The sequence below is a fragment of the Enhydra lutris genome, unplaced genomic scaffold (genome assembly GCF_002288905.1).
Source record: "Enhydra lutris kenyoni isolate GAN:26980312 unplaced genomic scaffold, ASM228890v2 scaffoldscaffold62, whole genome shotgun sequence".
NCBI classification, from domain to species: Eukaryota; Metazoa; Chordata; class Mammalia; order Carnivora; family Mustelidae; genus Enhydra; species Enhydra lutris.
Window position 1 is genome coordinate 13141882 of NW_019154146.1, and position 26891 is coordinate 13168772.

A 26891-nucleotide genomic window follows, 5' to 3' on the forward strand; every position below is an offset into this window, starting at 1 on the left:
GATGGGGCAGGAGGACCAGATATATATCCTCCTGTTGGCCCAGAGGAGAGAGGGAAGAAACCCCACCATCCCAGGGATCCACTATGCTCACTCTGGTTTTGCTCTGGAGTTGCAGTGTTGTAGGGAGGGGGAATCTCTCTAATCAGTCCATATTCCTTCTCCTAATCTTAGATCCATGGACTTGGAAAGTGGGGACAAAGGCCTTTGCCCATGCCATTTGGTGGTGTTATACTCTTCCCCTCAACACACCCACACGGACACTCACACTTCTTTGTAACAGGTCCTCATTGTGAATGTCACAACAGTAACTAAAAATAATTTTGAAGTGTGTGTTAAGTAATCATACTGACAGCCTTTTGTTTTACTTCCTTATTCTTGCCCTATTTCAATTGTGCTAAAAAGTGCCAAAGTGTCTGATAAAAATTCAAAAGAAACCTGACATGCAAGGGAGAAAAAAGAATAAAAGGAAGGGGCTCAGATAATTTGCAAAATAGATAATGAGTCTTTACACGATTGAGTCAAATGTACTGCTTCTTAGTTGAGGTTTGAAATGTTAAATAGTTTTTTTTTCCTCTCTCTCCGTAAGAGAAATGCTGACCCCAAATTTCACAAAGCTGTTAAAGCTGTTAAATGTTTTTTACAGGAGCTGTAAGTCCAAACCTAAGAAATAGGTTTGCTGCCTGTGGCCTGATTGTGACCTTATCTTGTCAATGGCATAGAAAGACTCATGTCACTTCTACTATTCCCTTTTATTGACAAGACGATGCTACTGTTGTCCAATCAAGAGAAACCAGCATTTCCTAATTATGGTACAGATCTCAGGAAGAAATTTGCAAACACTTGTAAAGATGCTACCCAAATACAGTTAAGTGTTCATCAGAGTTTTATGCCCTGTACATCCTTGGTAGTCTAAGGAAAACTGTGGACCCCTTTTCAGAATAATGTTGTTTTTTTTTTTTTTAAGATTTTATTTATTTATTTGACAGACAGAGATCACAGGTAGGCAGAGGCAGACAGAGAGAGAGAGAGGGAGAAGCAGGCTCCCTGCTGAGCAGAGAGCCCGATGCGGGGCTCGATACCAGGATCCTGAGATCATGACCTGAGCCGAAGGCAGAGGCTTAACCCACTGAGCCACCCAGGCACCCCCAGAATAATGTTTTTAAATGTATAAAACAAGATACAAATGACTACAAGGGAGCCAAATATATAAAAACATAATTATAAAATGTGATGTAGTAATAATACATGTTTTTTAAATCAGTGCATTAATTAACATAATCTAGCAGCAGAAAGTGTAGTGACATTTGAAGGTGATGATGAGGGTAAGTGATATTTTTGGAGAGCTGCAAGAACCCAAATGGGAGATGAGAGTACCTGGCATTTGTACGGGAAACAAATTCACAGATACTGCTAAATACTTCTGTGGTTTATTGCCAATATTTGTATTTGAAGGAAATGTTAAATTTCAGTTAGAGAGCAGCAAAAATGAAGATCAGTTTCCCCCCATCTAAGTGTACAGACTCCCTGAATTCTGTTCCCAGTTCTCCTGGAGTGGAGTGTCTTTGAGCCCTAAGTTAAGAACCCCTAGTATATATAAGTCATCTTCACAGGCTTATGAGCATGGTTGAGGTAGATTAAATTTCTTCAAATACTTATTTGTGCCTAATTCCAAATGCAATAATGAACATTTATAATTTTAATTCTCAAGTGGAAATGTCACCTTTCATTTGTTTTTTCATATTCTTACTTAGAATCTGCCTTGTCTGTGAAAGAATTTGAGGGAAGTTGCATAAATGAATACAGCAAAGTAGAATGAAATTTAAGTAACTGGATGAGAAAGAAGGAACAGAAGAAAAGGTTAGTGTGAAAAGTTAGAGGTGTCTTTGAGTGATGTTAATACACAAAGTGTATGTGGGAAAGGCTCTAATCTTTACTAAGGTACAATGACATATTGATGCTAAGTTTTATGATATACAATGCACAGGGTAAGAAACTAGTTATAGATTCATGGTCACATCTCCTATAAAATCAAATGAGATGCCCCAATTTTTGTCTACTGGAACTGGAGAGAAATTTCTTCCATAGGTCTTGTCTCATAATGACTATCTTAGCTCAAGCTGCTAAGGCAAAACACAATAGACTGGGTGTCTTAAACAACAGAAATTTATTTCTCACAGTTTTGGAGGTTGGAAGTTCCAGATCAGGGTGTTGAGATGGTCAGGTTCTGATGAGACCTGTCTTTCCAGCTTTCATAGGGCCATCTTCCTCCTGTGTCTTCACAGGGAGGAGATAGTGCTCTCTCTCTTGTCTCTAACATTCTAAGGGCACTAAGCCCATAGGAGGTCTCCACCTGTTGGCCCAATTACCTCTGAGAGGCCCATCTGGAAATACCCTTATATTGGAGGGTTAGAGCCTTAACTTATGATTTTGGGGACAACCCAATTCAGTCCATAGTAATGATATATTGTAATGAAATTAATAGTATATTTAAAAGCTTCCTTTGTTTCATTGGGCTATCTCTCATAATTTCTCAGTGTAATCAATGACATATGTGTCTGCTGGCCCAGCTTTATATAGAAATGGGTTCAAAATTATGCAGTATAATTTTAAAAATCTTTTTGAAGGTACAAAGTATTATTATTTTTTTAAGTACCACCTCGTTGGAGGTACTTGCTCTTGAAATGTAAACTAGTGATTATTAATTTTTACATGTCACGGACCAATTTGAGACTCTGATGAAAGATATAAATGCAGATTAAATTAAATTATGTATACATTAAATTCTGTATACAATTTTAGGGAATCATGGACCTCTTAAAGTCTCAGCACTCTGAATAGTAAATAACTATGGGATATAGAGTAATGGATATGCCTTTAAATATATTATATAAATATTTCTTATTCTAACTGAGTGTTTGACATGGACTGAGAGCCAGCCAGTTGGATTTCATGCTCCTGGCAAACATGGGAATACAGCTATTCTATGCTGGAAATTAAACAAATGCTTTACTAGCTTAGAGAACAGGAACCCTGCAGGCATACTTAACAACGTACAATGCTAGTATTTCAAGGTTGGAGGGATGCCTGGATCATACAGCCTCAAATCTTGTGCCTGACATTCTCATGCCCTTTGGAGGACATCACAAATCCCTGACTGCCACTATTGCAAGGCCCCAGGAGATGACCAAACCAATGTGGGCACAGCATCCAGACATTGCCCCCCTCAACCTCCAACCTGCCACCCCAAAGTTTGCCATAGTCCAGCTAAGACCAGGCTGTCATGTGAGGAATTGGATAGCCAGGGTGGACCCAGACTTTGTGGGGCCTGAATCTTACACAATTTGGAGAGTCTTCTTAGGGAAAATAATACAAAATTACAAAGAGAGAGAGTCATAAGAAATTAATATTTAAAAGTTATGACAGAAATGAGAATAAATTTCAAATTTTAAAAAGCTGACAAAATACCAAAAGAAGCACATTATCCAGAAAATAAGATAATTTTAAAATTAACTGCCTGACATATCTCTGAACTACATTCCCCTACATTTTAAGTTTTGTGATTTTTGGTTGCCTCTTTATATGACAATGATTTTGTAAAGTCATTTTGTCTAAAGAACATAGAAAGATAATACAGTCTTGTCTAGCACAAGTTGATTGGAATTTTTTTGGTTGTTGTTTTTATTGATTGTTTAGAAAAACTTCTTCTGGCTTCCCATTTGATTACTGGTAATGTAAATTTTTAAGATTTTTCTTTCATTTCTTTCAACTGTGAGCTTTACATCTGGATGAATTCTTCACAAACTTCTTTCTGGTTCTGTGCATTAGAAGCCTTATTTTCCTCTACTATCCATTGACATAGGGAGATGCTGGACTTGTTCATATTGTAATATGAACTCTGACCCCATGCCAGCATGTCATCATGCCATGTGAATTGGCCAGTGGGAAGTAGAATGTTACTGGAAGTTACTACTATACTTGAAGAGTTAGCAATATCTTAACTATATAAGGAAGAGAGTGAGAGAAACATAAGTATATACCATTAAGTACAAAAATGAATGTCCATTTCTAGAAATGTCTGCAATCAGAACTGGTAGGCCACAGCTCACCCTCATGCAATTTCTTTTGCTTTCCTCTTTCCCAACACACTCCAAAGACTGCCTCCAAGAGGTGGCAGCCATCTTCATAGCACCTTCACAGAACCCACTAGTAAATGTCCTTAGAATAAGTTGCCTGGGTAGCTCAGTCAGGTAAACATCTACCTTTGGCTCAGGTCATGATCTTAGGGTCTTGGAACCTAGCTCCAAGTCAGGCTCCCTGCTTATCTGGTAGTCTGCTTCTTCTTCTCCCGCTGTCTCTACCACTCCACCCCACACCAGCTTGCACACTCTGTCTCTCTCTCAAATAAATAAATAAAATCTTAAAAAAAAAAAAAAGTTTCCATAGAGTATAGGCTCAAGAGAGCAAGGACAAGATAGAATGAAGAGGGAATTTTTTCCTACCATCTCAGAGTCCAAATCTTTCCAGATTCTTTGACACTGGGAATGTCTTCTGGACATTTCCAGACTCTCTTCTGGAAAGACCCTGTTCCCAATTGCAAGGGTATGATCTTACCATAGGTTCCAGTAAGACAAATGTCTCAGAACGTCCCCGCCTAAGATCAGCATGAGAAAAGGCCACTCAGGACGGTTTCAGATCCATTTCCATTCATAGATACAAGGGTATATAAGGCCATAGACACATGAACCACAATATGACCACAGTGATTTTATGTTGGAAAATTTAAACCCGATAGAACCATATGCTCATTTTGACTATGAAACTCAGTACAGCACTGATTAATGTAACTTTCTGGCAATTACCCCAAGATAACTGGCTGCAAAATATATACTTTGGAAAGTGACTGAGTTAACTTATTTTATAGATTTATTGATTACAAGCCAGTTAAATGTGGAGCTAAGACTAACAATGAGATTCACTTTGGGTTTAGAAGAGTTGGTCAACATCTCTTCTTTTTAGGGCTTGAGTATCAAGGCAACCTCTCCATTAAGGCCATTCCTACCTGGGAAAAATAAAAGCTATTGTTTTTGAATACAAGAATTCTAATTTTAATACCTATGGAAGGGGAGTGTTTACTGATTTCATCTAAAAGCAGAGTAAATAGCTGAGGCACATGAAATGTCTGCTTCTTCAAAGCTGATGGGAAGTATAATGTTTACTTATTTGAATATTTTTTGGATGGGAGGTATATACCTCATTTGTTTGTTAAAGAAGAAAAAATCCATTTCTCTTAATGTCTGCATTCAAATAAAAATAAAAATTTTCAGAAGCTCAGAATAAGTGAGAATACTCTTGGTATAATGGTTCAACCTAAAATTTCCTCTTTTTTGGTCTTTATTCACAAAGAGGTTAACCCTGTCTTTTATTTTTAATGGAGATGGACAGAAGCTGTCCTTTCCTTCTGGGAGGAGACGTGAAACACATAGTAGTATGAAAAATTCCTCCTTTGTGCATGAAGTTTCAGAAAATGAACAGGAAGATGGTGGACTAGAAGTGGTAATGTATCCACGTTAGCTCCAGTTGGCTCATAACGGTTCTAAAAATGGGTTTTCATTGTCTGTGTACTCACCCAATGATGGATTTTATAGATTATTCAGGCATAGAATGTGTGAATTTTGGAAAAATAAATCAGAAGGGCATTGATTCGCAATTTCAAAAGAATTTTTTTTTCTTAAAGTCATAGCACCCTTTCTCTGAATGCAAGTATGCCCTGTGTCCAAGGTGAAACTGAAAGTGCAGACACGCCCACCCCACCCAGGCACTTAGCACCCCTTCCCTAGGCTCTCCCTCTACCCATACAGAACTGACACATGGTTGGGCGTAGAACAGATACCTGACTTTGTGAAGCCCCTTGCTGGGAACTGACTGTTCAGGGTCTTAGGGGCTAACCCTTGACAACAGCATTTTAAGTCATGGATGGATGATTCACAACTCTTCTGTGAAGGAAATAGCAGTATTTTCTGAGAGATTCCCCAGCAGATAGAAATACAGTGTCCTTTCTTCCTGTGATATCACATAAGTAAGAGAGAGAGAGAGAGAGAGGATGGAGAGAAAGGGAAAGGCTGAGGTTGGCAATCTAAATAGGAGTGCTCATGCTCCACTGAAAGGAGAAGAGACCCTGAACAGTATTTCACTTTTTAAAAAGATTTTATTTATTTATTTGAGAGAGAGAGAGAGAGAGAGAAAGAGAGAGAGGAGGGGCAGAGGGAGAGGGAGAAGCAGAGCCCCCTGCTGAACAGGGAGCAGGAGGCAGGGCTCAATCCCAGAACCCTGAGTGGATGGCAGTCCCTTAAGGGACTGAGTCACTTGGGCACCCCCAGTATTTTGTTTTTTAAAGGAATTCTACTCTTCATTTCCTTTGCTTTCTTTTGAGTTTGTGTCATTTTTTTCAGTTGAGTTAACTGGGCATATTCCGAACAAAAAAAAGTGTCGTCTTGATTTGAGATTCTAGAATTGATCATATAATAATTCATGATTATATAATAACTCATGAAGTGTTTGGGAAGTTCAAGTTAAGCTGCTGGCTTAGATTTAGGCTGAGTTATTATGGAGACGTTTTCTACAAACCAATTCTATAAAGACATTTGGGGGACAATTTGAGAAACTGTTAAAGCGATGTGTCTATGAAATATCATTGTAATGTATTTTTCTAATATGTCCTTACATATTTTTAAGGAAATTATTTTATGGTTCTCCAAAATTGAGCCAGATGATCCTAAATCTTCTGTTTTCCTATTAGCAGTGAATTCGAGTTAAACAATCTTTGCATTCTGCTGTTCATGCAACTCTTTCCCTAAAAGAACACAGAAGCATTAAACAATGAAATATTTGAGATAGCCCTAATCATTGAGCCTTAAGACTGTTACTGGTCTTGTTCTCAAAAGCACTTCTGTGCTCTATGTGCCGGTTTTCAAGCACTAAAAATGTACATGTGGACGTTCAGATTTTTGGGCACTCTAGGACCTCCTGCCCAACAACTGAGATAAGAAGAGAATGTCTTCAGAGCATGACAGCTCCTTAGGGTGCTGTCTAAAATCTCATAAATGCCTGATGAAGTTAGTGGAATGAAAAAAAAAAACTTAGTGGAATGTCAGGGCCTTGGCTGTGATTAAAGGATCAAAATGTGAGTTGTCAAACAGCTCAAATATTAGCTATAATCCACATCCATGCAGAACTCTAAGAAGAGGCCTTGTAGACCAAAAGCTATATATATATATAGAATACCCCTGATTACATTACAAGTTTTACAAATGAATGGAAGAAATTGAAGTGGGAAATATACATTAAGAGTAGGTATCTCTGGACTTCGAGATGATGGGCCATTTTTGTTTTACTACTTTTGCTCTTGCATTTTTAAGTTTATAACAATGTAACTATGCCTTTTTTTTTTTTTTTAATGTCAAAAGCTTTACTTCTAAGAAGTGGAATAGATGCTATGGTTAATGGCAGAGCCAACTTTGGAGTAAGGACATGGTGAACACGGGTCCTGAATATAACTTGTCCCTTCCAGCACTCGATAGTAGGCACCATTGTCAGGCGTGTCTATCAAATTTGGGTTTAAAGCACACGAGCACGGTGGTGATCAGGAGATTGCAAGAAGAACCAAACAGCTAGAAATGTAGTGACTTTAGACCAACAGGGAAGAGAAGAGGAGAGATTCATGGTGGAACAAACATTCAGCGTCTGCATGCTATCTAGTCCTGCCTCCCACCATTGAAAGTGGGGGATGGGTAGGTCCTGTCAGTCTCTTTCACTTTAATGTTTCTTTGCCCTTACCCCAAACCACAGATGCTAACATCCATGTAAACAGCATTTTATGTCAAATACTCATTTTGGTCAGAGAAAGATACAGGGGAGAATTTTCTTACTTGGAGGAAGTTGACACAGATGAGTCTCTCTAGTCACTTGAGTGTCTAGGGAGGGTAGTGGAGCTTTGGAGTGGGCTGATGAGACTGAAAGAGGTGATTTTGGCCTCTGGGAGAAGCAGAGTAGGGAGTGGCAAAACTGAGAAGTGAATTCTGTTCTTAGAACTTTCTTTTGCCTTCCTTAAGTCCCATTCTAGAGCAGCTCCCTTCACTCCTCTCCATGTGTCTGGCCTCTCTGGCGGTCAAGGTCCCAACAGTAACGCACCCTTGGAATTCCTCACCCTCCAGGCCTCCTTTCCTTCAGGTTACTCATCTTTCTCTTCTTTTTCTCAGTGCTTGCCTTCATCCTCATCAAATGTATACAGAGTTCACTTTATATCAAGGATCAAAACATGGAAAAGTCTGAGACTCATGCATTTTGCCTCCTTCACATAGCTAATAATTTGGAATAATTTGTAATTATTCAAATTATCCAAAATAATAGTATTTTGAGCCGCGTCAGGGTGAGAGTCTGCCAACATGATCTGCAACGTTAAGCTGCAGCTGACCCACTGCTAACGAGCACCTGCGTGTCAAAGCGGGTCGCCTCCCCGCTGGCAGAGCCAGAGAGCAGTGAGTGAGTAGCTGAACTGTTTCAGAAGGGACTCAGGCAGAATCTAGGTGCACAGCCGGGGGTCCCAGAGTCCTGGGGAAGAGGGGCTAACGTTCTCTGCAATTACGGATTAGACAACACACACTTGACTCAAGTCCAGATCCCTGAAAGGAGCTGAACTGGACGGAGAGCCCTGGGAACCCTCATTAAAGCCAAGACGAATGAGGAAGTCTGACAGCATGGGAGGAGGCATTACTCTGGGCACAGACCTTCCCTGTTTTTACCCCCCTGTCGCCCTTCCTTCTTCTAGAGTGTCTGTAGGTTCCAAAGAGAGAGAGCTGTGGCCAAAGGAAGGCAGGTTTCACTGTGGAGAGTCCTCCTTAAAGTAATGGTCAGAAACAGGTGTGTGTGGGGGTTCGGGGGGTGCTGGCGGAGGTTGGAAGGCACACAGGATGCCTGCTAGAGCGGTAAATTTCACTGCCAAGGTCTTCAACTGTAAAATGGGAGGAAAGACAGGATCCCCTTCATAGGGTTGCTGTGGAACCGAAATGGTCAGTGTCTGTACAGCACTTAGCACGGGCTTGCACAAATCAAGTGATAATCAGAGCTCAATAAATGTTGACTATCGTTATCTTCATCATTGTTTCTGTGATCTCTTCTACTTCTCATCTACTTATTTACAAGTGGTTATATAATTTGATTTTATGTGATCCAATTAAAAGAATTTTGACTGTGTTTTTGTTTTTAAGCAGAGAAATTGCTTCTCAGGATGTATTTGAAAAGGGTTAGATTAAACCTTAAGTGAACTGAACTCGAGCAAAGTCTTAAAAACAATTATGACATCTCAAAGTTGAATTTTTACCAAATAAAAAAATTGGGCACTGATGTCATTTTTGCTCTAGGAAGATTGTGAGAATAACTAATAACACTTGGTGGAGGTTAATATAGTATTGAAAGTAGTAATTTTAACAATTTTGAACTCATTTTCAAAGAGGTAATTGGAATAATTTTCAAAAGACATCAGTCTTTAATTTTTGGGAAATTACAGTGATTAAATTAACTGCAGGCAGTCTCTCTTATTGTTATTTGATGATAATAGCCTGTTGTTGAGGATAGGTGGAAAAAAATGAATGATACGTGTTCTATAAAGACTTCACAGCTGAAAAATTTTTCATCACCCTGGCCTGTGACAATTTATATGCTCAAAGCAGAAGTATCAATTGCAGCTTCCTTTACTGATTTGGCCTGAAAACGAATCCAAATGGACAATGAGAATAATACATTTCCTAGGATTAAAATGTAGATCTTTCTTTTAAGGAAGTGAATAATATGCTAGTTCGAAAGAAAATGATACGCTTGGGGCGCCTGGGTGGCTCAGTGGGTTAAGCCTCTGCCTTCGGCTCAGGTCATGATCCCAGGTCCTGGGTTCGAGCCCCGCATCGGGCTCTCTGCTCAGCGGGGAGCCTGTTTCCTCCTCTCTCTCTGCCTGCCTCTCTGCCTACTTGTGATTTCTCTCTGTCAAATAAATAAATAAAATCTTAAAAAAAAAAAAAAAAGAAAATGATACGCTTGCAGAACTCTGTGAGAGTTGAAAAAGGAGTTTTGTTCTTTCATTGGGTATTTTCAGGATTCTATTTGCTCCCTTATGACATTGAACACTGGACAAGGACAGTAATATCATACCCATTATTTAGGCATTTGAAATTACTCTTTTACTTTGAAATGAGGTGTTCAAATCACTAAGTGCTGGAAAATTGTGCATGGATGAAAATGTAAGTGGGTCTTGATCTGTCATCTGAGCTTGAGGCTCTTTGGATATGGCGACATGGTTTTTATCAGTGGAAAATATCACTCTATTTTTTCAAGATCTTTCTGAACTCAAAATGACAGACAGCATATCTGAGTGTGACTACCTGGACATGGGTGGTATTGTTTTTTTAATTTCAGTATTACTGTAAAAATTGTCTGGCCTTTTCTCAGTACCCTTGACTCACAGATTGGAAAACCTGTTTATGCTCTTTCTGGCTGGAATGTCTACTTAAGAATCTATGCTGTTGTTTGTGAATCAGGTTATGTACACCGAGAGCCAAACTTTCTTGACTTTACCCTAAACTAAACAACAGTGGGTTTGTGAGGCCCAAGGGTAAGAAGAAAATTAAAAAGTTATAAATTTAATATGCTAAGCTGTCCTTGTACAAATACTGATGACTATGCTATGAAACAATGCTGTTTTCATGCTTTGGGAAGTAGAAGGAATTGACAAAAAAATCTTCGTCAGGGGAGAAAAGAAGAGCTGGTGAATTACTGGTTGCAGCAAATGCAAAGACATAAACATGAACAAAAGCCAATTACTTGGCATTCAGTACAGCTAACACTCATCCACTTTTATTTTGTTTCTGCTTTGATTATTGTAATTTCAAATCATTAAAGTTGGAAAATGTTTTGCTAAAGCCTAGTATTTTACATTACCATATAATTTAACATACAACAAAAACTGTAAGGCGCAAAGTTTGGACAATGGAGAGTTGCAGGTTGTGGAAGAGAAAAAAATGTCTAGGTTTATTTGACTTAAAAACACAGGGCTTCTCCTTCAGTGTGATATTTACGGTATTTCTATGCTTAAATTTTGGTCACAGATACAGTCTTCTTGGTTCTATATACGTGGATAAATTTGCGTTCAACGAGAAAACATAATTACAAATACCCACCTTATGGGGTGGTTGTGCAAATTGAGTAAATGAATCCATATCAGAGTGTTTTGTAAATTGCAAACTGTGACAATAAATTTACTTTATGGGAGGCAATCCCTAAGTGTTATTGATGGAAAGAAAATATTAATCTGAACTATTTTTTTTCTAGTGTATAAAAAAAGAAAAGCATTCACATGTGGGCATCTGCCAAAATTTTCACCTGAGTCTAATTGTGAGGGAACAATTAGATAAATTCAATTTGAGAGATATTGTGCAAAAACCAAGTTGACTCTACAAAAACGTCAGTTGTCCAAGACAAAAGGAACTATACACATGTGACAATATATGCAGTGGCAACCTTGAGTGAGTCCTGGATTTAAAATAAAATATAATACTCAGGCTGAAAAGGACATTCCTAAGAAAACTAGGAAAATCTGAACTACAAATTAGAGAATTATATCACTTTAAATTTCCTAAGTATGTTTATTATTATGTAATTATGGTGGGATATTTTGGTACATACCGAAGTTTTTTTTTTTTAAGTTTTTATTTAAATCCCAGTTAGTTAACACAGTGTAATATTAGTTTCAGGTGTACAATATAGTGATTCAACACTTCCATACAACACCCGGTGCTCATCACAAGTGCCCTTCTTAATCCCAATCATCTATTTACCCCATCCCCTCACCCCTCTCCCATCTAGTAACCATCAGGTTGTTCTCTGTAATTAAGAGTCTGTTTCTTGGTTTGCTTCTCCCTCTCTCTTTTATTTGCCCCCCCCATTCATTTGCTTTATTAAATTCCACATATGAGTGAAATCATATGGCATTTGTTTTTCTCTGACTGACATATTTTGCTTAGCATTATACTCTGGCTACATCCATCTTCACAAATGGTAAGGTTTCATTACTTTTTATGGCTGAGTAATATCTCTTCGTTATCCATTCATCAGTCTATGGGCACTTGGGCTATTTCCATAATTTGGCTATGGTAGATAATGCCGCTTTAACCATTGGAGTATATGTATCCCTTTGAATAACTGCTTTTATATTCTTTAGATAAATACTTAGTGGTGTGATTGCTGGATCTTGGGGTAATTCTATTTTTAACTTTTTGAGGAAATTCCATACTTTTTGCCAGAATGGTGGCACCAGTTTTCATTCCCACCAACATTGCAAGAGGGTTCCTCTTTCTCCATATCCTTTCCAACACCTGTTATTTCTTGTGTTGCTGATTTCAGCCATTCTGACAGGTGTGAGATGATGACCATACTAAAGTTTTTAGGGGTGAAACATCTTTAAAACTAATTCTCAAGTGGTTTTGTAAAATATTTATATGTATAGACAGATAAAGCAAATGTGGCAAGATGGTAATAATTTAGGAATCTAGCGAAGGCTATCCAGGTGTTCATTTTTAAATATTCCCACAGCACTTTCCTATAGTTATAAAAACTTTCAAAATGAAAATTTGGAGGAAAATTTTAAAAGTTAAAAAAACCCCAAATATTCAAAACAGATGAGTCATTAAAAAACAGATCTTCTTAAAATGTATCTGTCATTAATAAATCATGTTTTTCTGCCATCTCATTTTACTGTGAGATATAAATATATAGGCTTAAAAAAAGAAGAAATTTGCAGCAAAAATAGTGATTGAAGGAAACTTATAGAATTGAATGCATATATTAGAAAAGAAGAAAAATCTAAAACCAATAATCTAAGTTTCCATCTTGGGAACTTAGAAAAAGAAGAACAAATTAAATCCAAAGTAAGAAGAAGAAAAGAAATAAGAATTAGAGCAAAAATCAATGAAATGGAAAATAGGCAATCAATAGAGAAAATCAATGAAACCAAAAGCTGGTTCTTTAAAAAGACCAATAAAATCAGTAAATGTCTAGCCAGGTTAACTGAGAAAAAAAGAGAAAATACAAGTTACTAATATCAGAAATGAAAGAGGTGACATCACTACTGCTTCCATGGAAATTAAAAGAATAATAAAAAAATACTGTGAATAGTTCTGTGCCCACAAATTTGACAATCTAGGTGAAATGGACCAATTCCTTGAAAGACACAATCTGCCACAACTCACATGAGAAGAAATAGATAATCTGAATAGATATATATCTATTAAAGAAATTGAATCAATAATAAATAAACTTTCAAAAGAGAAAACACCTGTTCCAGATGGGTTCACTGGCAAAGTCTACCAAATATTTGAGGAAGAAATTACACCAATTCTCTACAAACTTTACAGAGGAAAGAAGCAGAGCTAATATGTCTTAACTGAATCTGAGGTCAGCATTAGCCTTAGGCCAATACCAGACAAAGACATAAGAAAACTACAGACCAATATCTCTCATGAACATAGGTGCAAAAGTACTCTATAAAAATTAGTAAATCTAATCCAGAAAAGTATAAAAAGAATTATGTGCCATAACCAAATGAGATTTATCTTAGTTATGCAAGGCTAATGCAATTCATCACATCAACAGATATAAAAAGAATAATCACATGATCATATTAATACATACAGAAAAAACATTTGACAAAAATCTAACATCAATTCATGTTAAGAACTCTTGGTAAACTAGGAAGAAAAGGGAACTATCTATTTATAGTTATATTGACAGGCTATTAATAAAGACTATCTACAAAAAGCCTGCAGCTAACACCATACTTAATGGTGTTAAGATCAGGTACAAGACAAGGAAGTTTCTTCTCATTACTCCTTTTCAACATCATGCTAGAAGTTCTAGCTAATGCAGTAAAGCAAGAAAATAAATTAAAAGATAAAGATTGGGAGGAAGACATAAAACTTTCTTTGTTCTCAAGTGCCTTGATCATTTACGTAGAAAGTCTGTAATACTGACCAAAAAAACCCCCTCAAAACAACAAAAACCTCCTGGAACTAATAACTGATTATAGCAAGGTTGTAGGACACAAGGTTAATATACAAAAGTCAATTGCTTTCTTATATCCAACAATGAGCAAGGGGAATTTGAAATAAAAAACACCAATTATCATTTACCTTAGTCTCCCAGAAGTCAAATACTTAGGTATAAATATAACAAAAATATATACAAGAGCTATGTGAGGAAAACTACAAAATTCTGATGAATAAAATCAAAGAAGAACTAAAAAACTAGAGGGATATTCCATGTTCATCGATAGGAAGACTCAATATTGTCAAGATGTCAATTCTTCCAAAATTGACCCATAGATTCAGTTCAATCCCAATTAATATATCAGCAATTTATTTTTTGGACATTGAAAAATAGATTTTAAAATTTATATGGAGAGGGAAAAGACCCAGAATAGCCAAACAATATTGAGGGAGAAAAACAAAGTTGGAGGACAGACACTACCCAATTTCAAGACTCACTTTATAGTTTCAGTAATCAAGACAGTATCATATTGGTAAAAAGATAAACAAGTAGGTCAATGGAGCAGAAGAGAGATCCCAGAAATAGACCCTCATAAATGTTGTCAATTGATCTTTGACAAGGGAGCAAAGGCAATACAATGGAGCAAAGATAGTATCTTCAACAAATGGTGTTGGAATAACTGGACATCTACAGGCCAAAAAGTGAAACTAGACACAGACCATACACTCCTCACAAAAATGATCTCTACTTAAGGAAGTGATGGAGAAAATTATGTTTAAAAAGGTATCATAGACCTATGTATAAAACACAGAACTAGAAAATATTGTAGGAGAAAGTCTAGATGAACTGTTTTAGACATAGCATCAGAAATCGTGATCCGTGAAAGAAAACATTAATATGTTGATTTCATTAAAATTAAAAACTTCTCTACAAAAGGCAATATAAAGCAATTAGAAAACAAGTTACAGACTGGGAGAAAGTACTTGCAAAAGACACATGTGATAAAGGACTGTTATCCAAAATATACAGTGAACTCCTAAAATTCAACAATAAGAAGATAAACAACATTATTAAAAATGGACTAAATACCTTGAGAGACACTTCATCAAAGATTTACAGGTGGCAAATAAGCATATGAAATAAGCATGGAAAAATGCTCCATATGTCATCAAGGAAATTAAATTAAAACAGAATTGTGATAACCACTTAAAGACCTATTAGAATGACCGAAATCTGAAACACTGACAACACCAAATGCCAGTGAGGATGTAGAGAAACAGGAACTCTCATACATTGCTAATGGGAAATGCAAAATGGAATAACCATTTTGGAAGAAAACAGTAGTTTCTTAAAAAACAAAACTTAGGGGCACCTGGGTGGCTCAGTGGTTAAAGCCTCTGCCTTCGGCTCAGGTCATGATCCCAGGGTCCTGGGATCGAGCCCCACATCGGGCTCTCTGCTCTGCAGGGAGCCTGCTTCCTCCTCTCTCTGTCTGCCTGCCTCTCTGCTTAATGTGATCTCTGTCTGTCAAATAAATAAATAAAATCTTAAAAAAAAAAAAAACAAAAAAAAACCCCCAAAACAAAACTAAACTTAGTTTTACCATATAGCTAGCTCAGGAGTCATGCTTCTTGGTATTTACCCAAAGTAGTTGAAAACTTACATCCATACAAAAATCTGCACATGGATGTTTACAGCAGATTATTCATCATTGGTAAAACTTGAAAGCAACCAGATGTCCTTCAGTAGATGAATGGATAAAGACATTGACACATCCAGACAATGGAATATTTAGTGTTAAAAAGAAATATGTTATCAAGCTATGACAAGACATAAAGGAAATTTTAATGCATATTACTAAGCAAAAGAAACCCATCTGAGAAGTCTACATACTGTATGATATCAGCTATATGACATTTTGGAAAAGGCAAAACTATGGCGATAATAAAAAGTTCAGTGGTTGCTTGGGGTGGGAGAAATGAATATGCAGAGCACTGAGGATGTTTAAAGCAATCAATATACTATGATATTATATCACATGATATAATGATAGATATATGTCACTGCACATATTTTTTTCTATAAACATACGATTTATGACACCAACAGTGAACTGTAAGGTATGTTATGGACTTTATCTAGTTATGATGTTTCAGTGTAAATTCATTCTTGGTAAAAAATATACCATTCTGGTGAGTGATGTTGATAATGGGGGAGGCTATGCACATGTAGGGGCAGGGGGTATAGAAGAATCTCTGTACCTTCCTCTCAGTTTTCTATAAACCTAAAACTGCTCTTAAAAAATGAAGTCCTGGGGCACTTGGGTGGCTCAGTGGGTTAAAGGCTCTGCCTTCGGCTCAGGTCATGATCCCAGGGTCCTGGGATCGAGCCCTGCATCGGGCTCTCTGCTCAGCGGGGAGCCTGCTTCCTCCTCTCTCTCTCTCTGCCTGCCTCTCTGCCTACTTGTGATCTCTGTCTATCAAATAAATAAATTAAGTCTTTTAAAAAGATGAAGTCTTAAAAATCTGTATTTTTTAAACTTATGGCTTAGGCAATGAGTGGGATATTACTAATATGAAACATTTTCCCATTGACAGAATTCCAGGAAAACAGATGGAAATTCTAAATCCATGTGAACAACTTTCAAGATATTTAAAAGTAAAGTAAAAATATATCTTGAGCAGTGTTCAAAGAGATTTGAACATTATTTTCACACTATCTTTTAGAAAACATTCAATTCCAGGGGATCTCAGCTTAATGATTTCCTGCTAGCTTATACCTAGGTCTTCTTTCCTGTGAGATAGAACTTTCTCATTTTCCAAGAGACTCATTGGGTAGTTTTTATGATGAGCAAGTTACTATTTTGTTGCCTCTTCTTGGGGGGTGAAGTGGTAAGATTCTGACTTCCTTCTAGATAGTTGGGTCCAGGCAGAAACCTTATGACCCCTTTCTTGTCTTTTTCTTGTACAGATCAGAGGCAGCAGAACTGGAACGAGGACACTCATAGCTTTTTGGTATGTAATTGAAAATTCTTTAAAACTAATTCTTTCTTTTAGTGATATTTATGTCCTGAAGGACCTGTACTCCACTTTGTTATTCTAATCTGTGAAACAAACTGTAGTAGACTAGGTATATTTATCCATAGGCTAGGGTTAATGCAGAGGGAAGCTAATAGTATTAATAAATAACAAACTATGTTTATTCCTCTGTATATCCCTTGAAAATGGATTCTTGGTGGTAATTACTTTTCAGTGGGAGGGTTGTTTAGTAAAACAATTTATATATAGAATGATCCTTCTTGACCCCCTTGGGGGTCAGGTATATACCATAACTATCAAAGTACCATAGAAGTATAATTATGTGAAGGATTTATTTGTAAGCAAGTATGTGTTTCGATGCCCAGATGCAGATTGAGTACTCTAGAAATGAGACATTTACTGATCTAAATTTACTACTTATTCAAATAAAATATTTATATTTAATTATTATAATATAAAAGTAAAACAATCTTAAGATGTTCTTGCCTTTAAAGTTCATCACTAATGATCTAGGCAAGACTGGAGTTCTTTGAATATGTGTGTAATTCTTCTCATTATTCCTTTGATTTTATACTTATAAAATAACTTTAAAAGAATCATTATATGTCTTAGTTCCTGACTGGGATATCTATCTCTTGTTTGGTTTAACTCTTTTTTAAGATAAAATACAATTCTAAACTTGTTAGGGAATGCAAGGGAAGCATTTTTTATTTTATTTTATTTTTTTAGAGAGACAGAGAGAGCAAGAGAGAGAGAGAGAAAGAGAGAGCCTGAGCAGAAGTAGAGGGACAAAGGGAGAGGGAGAGAGAGAATCTTAAGTAGGTTCCATGCCCAGTACATAGTCCGATGTAGGGCTTGATCTCAAGAGCCTAAATCCTGACCTGAGGTAAAATAAAAAATTGGGCACTTAACTGACTGAGCCTCCCAGGTGCCCTAAGGGAAGCATTCTTTTCACAGCTATCTATCAAGGACACATTTTTTGAGTGTGTGACTCTGGATATAACTGAAAATCTGGTAATTTTTCAGAAAATATTAGTATATTAAGTGCTATTATTTTTCTATGAGCCAAACCATAATAATAACAATCATTATTGCCTCTGATATGCACTTTCTACCACTCCCAGTTGTATTGCAATGTCTTTGAAACATTGCTACCTATGACCCATTAGCTACCACCATTCTTTCTGGTGAGCATTGCCCTCTCTTTTTCCTTTCAGAGTTGTTAAAACCAATGTTGTTGTTGTTCAAACTCTGACAAAAAAAAAAAAATAGTTTTAGTCCATACATTTGCTGTTTAGATGTCTTCAAACACGTGAAGTCCTATTGTTTCAACATGGGTGTACTTAAGATATGCATTTATTCCTGAGACAGATTGTGTGACTCAGTCAATAATACTCTCATTGTCTTCTATGGTAAAGAACCCTTTATTCACCATAACATTTGATGTTTCATTGAGGAATTTTAATTGATAACTTTTCATATTTACACTTTTTGTTGATGGTTTGCAAACTGGTTACCAAAAGATATTAACAAAAAATGGTGGATTTTGCCATCTCTAAAAGTTGTCAAGTACTTTTTCTAGTAAAACACTTCTGATCCTCAGATTAGGGGCCTACTTGTTATCAAAGGTATCTAGAAAGAGCCTGGCTTGTTGTCAGAAAAAGTTTTTTTTTTTTTTTAATTTTTATTTTTTAAAGAAAAATGTATGTTATGAGGGAACCCTGCATTAGTGGAAAGACTAGGTAAGATGAACTCTATGGTCTCTTGTAATATAAAACTTGACAATTTTTATGGAAGATGACACAGCTAATGACCAAATTAGAAAATCTGAGTTTTGTTAAGCATTATAGAAATTCTTGCACTGAACAAAATCAGAGACAGCATAGTGGTGAAAATGACAGTCTCTGAACTCAGATGGTCTGGGTTTGATCTTGTCTCTGACACTTACTAGCTATGTGACCTTGGTCATGTCATCTAACATTTATGTGGCTCACTTTCCTCACTTGGTGAGTAGAGTTAGTACTAGTACCTCATAAAGCTGATGCAAGGATTTAATGAGTTAGGATGACCACAGCTCTTAGAACAATACTTAGTGTACAGTTGGGCACTCAATCAATGTTAGTTATGAGAGATAGATGAATGACATTGTTATCAGCAAGAGCATCTGTGACTCTTAGAGATTCTCAGACATTTCTCACCCAAATTTATGACCTTTAAGAGTAGAGTGCATCTGGCAATGATTTCTATGAGTAATCGAACTGATCTCTTCAAGTATTTTGGTGCTGTCTTGGTTCTCCTTGAAACCAACATGGAGACAAAGCTCAGAGTCTTCACAGCTTTCTACTTACCCCAACATTGTAGGTGACACTTCTATCCTTCCATTTTCTGGGGTTGATTTTTCACCTTCCTCTAATGGCCTCACACACATATATTCAAACATTTCTGGATCTCAGATTTCACAACAAAGGGGCTTATTATAGTATTTTTCTAACAAAGTTAGATGTTTATCTAAGAGAAAGTCTTAAACCAGCTATTAGGATAATAAAACACCTTTCAACTTAATGCAGAAGTATATTAATAATTTTCATCTTTACCATTGTCATCATTAAGCTATTAGTAAGGAGCTTTGTTTGCTTTTAGAGTCACTCTGATACATTAAAGGTGTGATTCTTGGCCTAAGTGTGTGTAATGAGAGCAGCCAGTCCGTATTTAGTTCTTATTTACAGGTGCCTACATTTCTGGTCCCATGATTATTTTGAGTTCTTCACAGAATTTTTCTTCACTTTTAAAAATTGTGGTAAAATACCCATATCATAAAATTTACCATGTAAGTCATTTTTATTAAATATTAAGTACATTCACGTTCAGTGACATTAAATCAGTGACATTAAATACATTCACGTTACTGTGCAGCCATCCCCATAACTCTTTTCATTTTGTAGAGCTAAAACTTTACACCCATTAAACAATCTCTCTCTATTCTCCCCCCCCTCAGCCCCTGGTAACCACCACTATATCTTTTGTCTTTATAATTTGAAGTACTAGTAAGTACTTCCTATAAGTGGAATTTATAGTATTTTTCTTTTTGTGACTGGCTTATTTCACTTAGCATAATGCCCTCAAGGTGCATTCATGCTGTAGCACAGGTCAGAATTTCCTTCTTTTAAAAGGTTGAATAATATTCGATTGTATGTGTATATACCACATTTTGCTTAACCATTTATCTGTTGCTAGACACCTGTGTTGCTTCCGCATTTTGGCTCTCATGAATAATGTTGCTGTGAACATAGACATATAAATGCCTCATTGAGACCCTGTTTTCAGTACTTGTGGGTAAATACCTAGACATGGAATTGATGGGTCATATGTTAATTCTATTTTAAATTTTTTCCACAACAGTTGTACCATTTTACATTCCCACCAACACTTCACAGAGTTTTTAAGTACAGAATGCTTGTCTAATCATTTTGACATATTCCTACTGGGCAATGAATATTGTGAAGTTTTAAGTGAATAAAATTAGAACACAAGGTTATGTTTTTCCAATTCATTTTTTCCTGTTGTGCCTATGAGGGTTATGTTTTAAGACCTACCTCATGTTAATTTATGTTACCAGGTGATTCAGAGCGTCAATGGACTTTTTCCAGAACAGAAACATGTGGGGCCAAGTTTCATACCTCTAATGGAAAAACAACTTGGACTCCAAGGATTTCTCGGCTTAGTTTAAAATAAACTCTATGTTAAAATCCTGTGTGCTAGCAGTTAAGGAAAAGATGACCACATATGTTTTTTCTGAAGGCTCGTAATTTTTTTTTTTTTTCACAAAATACACCAGTGTGAACAGGAATGGGAACAACTGGGTTACAAAGAGAAAAAATACTGAAAAAAAAATTATATTTAGGTTTGAAACAGAATCTGCAAGCTTTTCAAATATCAAGAGAACAGTTTAACATTTGTGGTGTTATTTTTTCTGGTTAAATAATATTTGTGTTTTCTTAAATTTTGGTTAAAAAAATATAGCTTTCTAAGGGACAGACTCGAATTCCAAAACTGAGAGGTTATTAACTGAAAATCTCAAAGTCTTTTGAGGTTATTTCCACAAATTAGGGGGGTAATTTCTCAGAAAATCTGCATTTATTGTTTATGGACAGTGAGCAGAGAAGGAAGATTATCTCAGTCAGGGAGCAAAAGTATTCTGGTTGTCAGACACTTCATTTTTCCTTAGTTTTGTTATACTCCATGGAAATATAAATGTCTTTCCTAATAAAATCACTTTCCAAATAAAGTGTTCAAAAAGGCTCTAATGACCTTGGGTATGTCAGTTTATACAAGAAAAGTTTAAACATTACTTAAGGAAATTTAGCAAAGACTTTTGCAAATGATACATGAGGCACAGGGAGCTCTTAGCAGGGGATAGGCCAGGTTATGCTGTGGTAGCAAATGAACCCTGAAACCTCAGTGGCTTCACATAAGGAGCTTTTATTTCTTGTTCACACTGTATGCTCACTGCCGCTCACATGAAAAGGGGAAGTCCCCCTTCTCCACAAAGTCTCTCAGAGGTGCAGGCTGATGGCAGCTCATCTTTCTTGTGGAGCTACCATGGCAACAGGTGGCTTCCGAGTTTGACGTGACTGGGAAGAGAGAATATGGAGCACTCACACTCTTCTCCAGACTGGACATGACGCACATCTCCTCCACCCAGAGACAAGGGCCAGAACTAGTCACATGGCCTCTCCCAACAACCGCGGGGCGGGTGGTCTTCATGAGTGGTCTATCTGGGGCATGAAGTCCTTATTAGAGAGGACTAATAATTTCCTCTTTGATAAACTTCACTGGAAAGTCTTGGATTAGGCGTCTCTACAAAACAATTTTCCTACCTAAATCAGTCACATTCATAATTCCTTATGTTTTACTATATAGGTAAGAGATTTTCATGTTTTTAAATTAATTTCACTTTTTTATGTGCTAACTTTAGGTAGGAATAAATATAAAAGGATTATTGAAAAGGAGTCAGTGAAGGCATAGGTATAATCAACCGTGGGAAAAATGTCTACAGAAAAAATGGTCCTCATATGTCAATGTATCTATAGGCTTCATTTGTACTATTAGTCATGTTTTATTATTTCTTTTTTTCTATAAGACTGTAACTTGAAATTAAATGGAATTCCAGATGCAGTGAGATTGATTGCGAAATCAGTGCAAAGGATATTGTACTGGAAATAAGAAACCATACTTTAGATCAGCTTTATTTTTATTTATTTATCTATTTATTTATTTATTATTATGTTATGTTAGTACACCATTAGTTTTGATGTAGTGTTCATGATTTATTATTTGCGTGTAACACCCAAGGATAGATTGTCCTTAATTTATTTTATATTTTTTTTCCATTTTATGGCCATCTTTTCCTGAATCTTAATCTCATCATTTGTTTTGACTTTCTTATATTTCATGTTTTTCTCCTTAAATTTATTTTTCAACGTATTGAAATGTTTTATCAAGCACTGTTTTCATATTGGGTACATGGAGAATAAACATGTCTGCGAGTGTCTTTATTTTGGCCTCATGACTGATTGTGTGCTTGGATAGGGAATTTTATGTACCCATTTATTTTGATTCAGAAATTTGAAACATTTCTCCAATATTCTCTAACATTCCACGTTGCCTTTAAGAAATCTGATGTTATTCTTATTTGTGTTTCTTTATATATAATACCATTTTATCCTGTCTGTAAACTTTTAGGAATTTTTAAAAAGATTTTTATTTATTTATTTGTCAGAGAGAGAGCGTAAGCAGGGGGAGCGGTAGGCAGGGGGAGCGGTAGGCAGAGGGAGAATCAGGCTCCCTGCTCAGCAAGGAACCTGATGCTGGACGCTGGGATCATGATCTGAGCTGAAGCAGACAATCAACTCAACCACCCAGGCATCCCTAAACTTTTAGGATTCTTTGTATGCCTTTGACATTCTGAAATTCCACAAGTCATATTCAGCTCTTCATCTTCTTAAATATGTCTAGTTCAGCATTTTGTGGCACAGGAAGATTTCTTTTTTCTCCTCTCTCCCAAGGCTCTCTTCCCACTGTTTTGGTTTTGTTCTCTGTTCTCCCCACCGACTCACCAAGATGGCCACTGCTAACTCCAGGCTTGTCCTGTGTTCATGGCTCAAGTCCCAGAAAAAATGACAAGACTCTTCCCCAATGCTTTAGGGAGAATTTCCCAGCTAGCCTTAGTTCATTTACTCTTGGCTTAATTGGCCATTGTGGCCAAGGTGTTAAGTTCTTTGGTCAATTTACTTCTTGCCACCTGTGGTCCAGGGCATTCTCATATCTTCTCCCACTTACTGCAGTAGCCTCTTAACTGGCCTCTGGGTTTATGTCTTTGCTTCCTTCAGTCTCTTCTCAGTGCTGGAGCCAGAGCTGTTAACATGTGTGTCAGATCAAACTCTATAAAGCTTGCCTGTTTCACGTCAAAAGCCGAAGTCTTCAGCAATAACTCAAAAGACCACCCACGATCCGCGTGAGCTGGCCTCGTGTAATCTCTCTGATCTCATTTCCTACCCCTCTCCCCTCATTGCACAGTCAACCTCTGCCATGCTGGCCTCCTTGCTGTGCCTTACACATGCCAGACACACTTTCAATCCCAGTTCAGGGCTCTGCCTTGGCTGCTCTCTGACCCCGACAGCTCACTCTTGGATTTCTACTGATTGCTTGTTTACCTCTTCCTGGTCTTTACTCAAATGTCACCTATTTAGTGAGACTGTTCCCATCCACGCGTTTAAAATGAGAGCTCTCTGTAATACTCATCCCTATTTTATTTTTCTTCATTTATGTCCATCTCATATGCCACTTATTTTACTTATCTTGTTAATTGTCTACTCCCATGAAATGTAAGCCCCATGAGGACAAGGAGATTTTATCTGTTCAGGGTTATATTTTTCAGGCTCTAATACTGTGCCTACTGCATGGTTAGTCAATAAATATTTGATAAATGAGTGAATGGTTGACAAACCTAAGCCATACGCTTGCTCCTGTTTTGGGGATGTGGGGCCAGTTCAGTTGGGTGTGGGGAGAAGAAAAAGGAGCTGATCGGACAAAAATTAATAAATGCCCCCCAAAAGATCCTTCTGGTGAACATTGAGAAATGGGGTCTCTGCTAAAAGGGGATAAAATGAGTAGGTGGAATAAAGGAGCAGATTCTGAAACAGGACAGTAATTTTCTAACTTGTTTGATTTTGAATTTTGAGTGCATATAATTGTCCTTATATGTTACAACAATCTTGAAATATTAGGTAATTCTGCCTGCAAAAAACTTGTGGGGTAAATAATTTTTTTTTTTTTTTTTGCTTTTCACATCATTTGTTTCCAATTGCAATTACTTTTGCAATTGATTTTTGCAATTGATTTTTACTCCCAGTGACCAATATATGAAAGAATAAGCTAGATTTGGGCAAAGAATATTTTACTTCTTTCAGGAGAGCAGATTGCAAAATGGGTTATCAGGCAATCTTTCTATATTAGATTTCTTCTTAACTATTTGCCTGCATCCAAATGAAATTTTTGAAGTTAATTTCAGGCTGAATAATTGGCAGGCTCAGAGCCTTCACTCAGAAGTATTTATTTGTATCTAACACTCCTTCCCCCTTAGTCAATCTTGCTAGAGTTCTATTTTATTAATTTTTGTCCAAAGAACTAGTTTTGTGCTTTATTAATCTTCCCCTTATTTTTCTATTTCATTTATTTCTGCCTTTATTTTTCCTACTTCTTCCTTGGTTTGCTAGTTTGCTATTTTTCCAGTTTCATGTGTTGAGCTCTTAGCTTACTTGTTTTCATTCCCTCTTATATTCTGATAAATGTATTTAAGGTCTATATTTCCCCCCCAAAAATGTTTTAGTTGCGTGCCCTAAGATTTTGATGTGTAGTATCTTCAATGGTGATAAATTCCAAATATTTTCCATTTTATTTCCTTCTGGATTCGATTTTTTTTAGTAGTCTGAGATTTTGTTTCCAGACATATAGACATTTTAAATGTCTATTTTTTCGTTATTAATTTCTATAATTAAAGCATTATAGTCAGAGAACATAATCTGTGTTAAATCAATTCTGTGCAGTTTATCAAGACTTCTGTTGTAATATAGTAGTTTGTCAATTTTTGATAATATATCATGTATGTTGGAAATGTGTGTATTTCTTAATTACAGAGTTCTGTGTACCTGAAATTTACTAATTTGTGTCATCTGCATTTCCATTTACTTATAGTCTGCATTGTTTTCTGAGAGATGGATGCTATAATTCTCAACTGTAATTGCCCATTTATTTACTTCTTTTTCCAGTTTTATGAATTGTGGTTGCTTGATTTGAGGCTATATATATATATATATATATATGTGAAGGTTATATTTTCTGGCTTTGATTTTTTTATTGACTTATAACATCTTTCTCTATTAAATGTATGTTTAACAATGCATGGTAAATATACATATATATGTATAAATTTTATATTTTCATATATTAAAATTCTCAGCACAGCTTGCATTTCCTTTAGGTTTGCCTGGATATCTGTATCCATCTTTTTATTTTTAACCTTCCATATCCTTTTGTTTTCAGTTTTTTTTCTTTTTTTTTTTTAAGATTTTATTTATTATTTGACGGAGAGAGGCACAGTGAGAGAGGGAACACAAGCAGAGGGAGTGGGAGAGGGAGAAGCAGGCTTCCCGCTGAGCAGGCAGCCCTATAAGATATGATCTGGGGCTTGATCCCCAGACCCTGGGATCATGACCTGAGCCAAAGGCAGACGCTTAACGACTGAGCCACCCAGGTGCCCCAGTTTTTCTTCTTTTAGATACACGTTGTTAGATCTTTGTTTTTAAAATAACTTTTATTTTGCAATATAAAATACATTATGTTAAAATATAAATATAGAAGAATGTACAAACAAATTTGAATATCTCAGTGATTTATCATAAAGCATAAATTCTAGACTACGGGAGTCAAGAAATAGAATATCGTTGGGGCTTCTGGGTGGCTCAGTTGGGTAAGTGTCTGACTTTGGCTCAGGTCAAGATCTCAGGGTCCTGGGATGGAGTCCTACATTGGACTCCTGGCTCAGTGGGGAGTCTGCTTCTCCCTCTCCTTCTGCCCCTCTCCCATACTTGTACTTTTTTTCCCTCTCTCTCGAATAAATAAATAAAACCTTAAAAATAAAAAAAAGAATACTGTCAGAACTCTAGAATCTCCTCTTGTGCCCGTTCCAATAAATCTTGCCATCTTCCTAAAGGTAACCCCTCAACGGCCATTTGAGGTAATTCATTACTTCCTTGCATTCCTTTACAGTGTTATGACCCAAGTGTACTTTACTAAACCCTATGGCCTAGTTTGCCTGTTTATATATTTTTTGTGTCTGGCTTCTTTCTTTCATGATAGGATTTGGGAAGGCCTAGGTTTGCTGCTCATCTCTGATCCACCTGGTTTTAGCTGGAACAGTTGGGAGGAGAATCTACTTCTTAGATCACTTTTTCATCTACACATCTAGAGCCTTGGCATTTTTGGCTTCTTCTTCTAAGCATGGTGCATCACCTTCCTGGAACTATCCACATGAGTTTTTATGACACGGCCATCTCAGAGTAATCAGACTTCATAAATTGTCCTGGGTCCCCCCAGAATAAGCCTATTTCTTTCAGATCTAAAAACCTATGAGTCTGAGTCTCTGAGGTCATATAAATTGCAATTAAATGTATCTAATTAAAAACAATTTCTAATCTAAACTCAGGCATA

General features: G+C 36.6%; 1 protein-coding gene across 1 annotated transcript in view; it reads left to right on the top strand.

The window, feature by feature from the left end:
- Positions 1 to 26891, top strand: part of LOC111158714 (interaction protein for cytohesin exchange factors 1) — a 207122-nt gene that overhangs the window by 38395 nt on the left and 141836 nt on the right. The window contains exon 2 of the mRNA XM_022520933.1: positions 17056 to 17099. The gene's annotated coding sequence lies outside the window, so the exon portion shown is untranslated. The remainder of the gene's footprint in view (positions 1 to 17055; positions 17100 to 26891) is intronic.